General features: G+C 43.4%; 1 non-coding gene across 1 annotated transcript; it reads right to left on the bottom strand.

Moving 5' to 3' along the window:
- Positions 1–1,395: 1,395 nt before the first annotated feature.
- LOC112081662 lies at positions 1,396–1,502 on the bottom strand. The gene has a single exon (XR_002896584.1). It is a non-coding gene; the product is annotated as a small nucleolar RNA R71 (small nucleolar RNA).
- Between the last annotated feature and the right edge of the window lie 864 nt (positions 1,503–2,366).

The following is a 2,366-nucleotide window of genomic DNA, read 5'->3' as shown; positions in this document are numbered from 1 at the left end:
ATCTGAGACATATCTCGCATCAAAAGTGTTTGTAGAAATGTCTGAACCACTCGGTTAAGGGTTTAAGAGTCTTTCATCGCGAGGGTGATAGTTTGTTCTCTTAAATGACATATTTGAACTGAATCTTATTGCTGATTGATTCGTGCTTCTAAAAAGATATTTTGGTATGAAGGAGGATCAGTTTAGATGTTTAATACTTTCATGAGAAGATTAACATGCCTTGAGTTCAAAGTTAAATGAAACCGCTTGATAAAATGATTCATTAGCCCATCAGTTTAGCTTGGAAGCACCCGAGTCGATTATCTTGTCTAAAGTCTCTTCCTTTATTGCATATTATCATCATCTGAATCACCTGTTTGTTGTTTGCATCTTGCTTAGTTTAAATCTCTACTTTTTATTTACTTTTATTGCTTATTTGCCTGATTATCTTAGTCACCAAACTTTTACCTTCTTGTCTTGACTTAAGTGAACAAATGACATAGGCTAGTGTCTCGTTTACAAGCTTGGTTTGACACCCCTTATACTACTTTGACAAGGGGATTGATAACCCTTCTAAGAGCCTGAAAACTCTTACTTATCAATTGGCGCCGTTGCCAACTTGTAGGAGCATTAGTCTCTTGTTTGTTCTTGAGTTCAAGCTTTTCTTTCCTTTGTTTTACTAACTTCTTTCCAAGTTCTTGTTTTGTTTTCAGGTGCATGAATACCAGGTCTCGGAGCACAGGATCGCTTTTCCCATACGACGATAACATCGACAGATTAGAAAGGCGAGCTCGCGAGAGAGAACGACACTTTGACAGACTTGGAATGGCAGAACAACAGAGAATGGAGCAACAAGCTCAGGCAGCCGAGCACCAGGCTCAGGCTAATCAGGCGCAGGCAGGAAGAAATGAACAACAAGCCTATGTTAATCAGCAACAGGCTCAAAGAAACGAACGGCTTGCTCAGCAAAACCAACACCAAGCGAATAGAAATGAACAACAAGCCCATCATGTTCATCCGCCACCGCCCCAAGTTCAGCGACAACATCCTCCAATCTGTGTTGGAGAGAATGACCGAGCTAATGTGCACCATTACCGAGCTGGAATTCAAGCTCCACCAGTTCAAAACAACAACTTTGAAGTTAAAGCTTCCCTGCTCAATATGGTGCAAAACTCAAAGTTCCACGGTCTGGCTGGAGAAGACCCTCTCGAACATCTAGATCAATTTGATCGGGTTTGCGACTTAACCAAGATAAATGGCGTCTCCGAAGATAGCTTCAAGCTACGCTTGTTCCCTTTCAGCCTCGGTGATAAAGCACACCAGTGGGAAAAGAATATACCGAGGGGTTCTATACAAACCTGGGAGCAGTGTAAACTGGCGTTCTTATCAAAGTTCTTTTCCACATCACGCATGGCTAAGCTCAGGAATCAGATCTCAAGTTTCACGCAGCACAATAACGAGAGCTTTAGTGAAGCTTGGGAACGGTTTAGAAGCTACACTAACCAATGCCCACACCACGGCTTCTCAGAGGCATCACTCTTGAGTACTTTATACCGAGGTGCACTCCCCAAGATCAGAAACCAACTCGGTACAGCTTTAAATGGAAATTTTCTTGGGAAAGAGATCAATGCGAGAACCTAGCCATGTCTAATGACACGTATGGAGAGGACTTTGATAGAGCAAACCGTACAGAGGGATCTAGTGATGAACAGCACATGAAAAAGGATATAAGAGAGCTTCAGAGTAAGCTTGACAAGGTTTTGATGGCGACTCAAAAGCCAATACACTTTGTAGGCGAGTTTGATGAGCAAGGGCCAAGTTTTGACAATGTTAATGAAGATGGTCTAACACAAGAGGAGCTGAATTACATAGGGAATCAGCAGAGGTATCAGCGGTTTAACAACTACAACAGTAACCCAAACCTCTCATACAGAAACCCGAATGTCGCTAACCCTCAAGACCAAGTGTACCCTGCTCAACAACAACAACAAAGCTATGCTCAAAAGGCTCCTTTTCAGAATACCTTCCAGCCCAAGCAACAGTTCAGTGGGAAACAGCACGGCTACACTCAGCAGAATCAAGCGGCTCAGAGTAACAACTTCAACAACCATCCGCAGCAACACAAGTTTCCACCAGGGTTCCATCCGCAACCGATGGGTAATCAACAACAGATTCAGGGAACGGGTCAGAATCAAATGGGGAACGACGTCTGTGGGATACTACAGCAACTGTTACAGGGCCAGCAAAGGGTTGAGAGCCAGCACGCGACAATGCAGCAAGATATCAGAGACCTTAAGCAGAATCAAGCTTCTACATCATCAAGAGGCCCGACTTTACCAGGTAAACCGGAGCCAAACCCTAAAGAGTATGTGAACGCCATCACATTG

Source organism: Eutrema salsugineum, unplaced genomic scaffold, assembly GCF_000478725.1.
Source record: "Eutrema salsugineum unplaced genomic scaffold, Eutsalg1_0 scaffold_10, whole genome shotgun sequence".
Taxonomy (NCBI): Eukaryota; Viridiplantae; Streptophyta; class Magnoliopsida; order Brassicales; family Brassicaceae; genus Eutrema; species Eutrema salsugineum.
The sequence above is the reverse complement of the archived record's forward strand: the minus strand, read 5'-3'. Positions and strand labels throughout refer to the sequence as shown.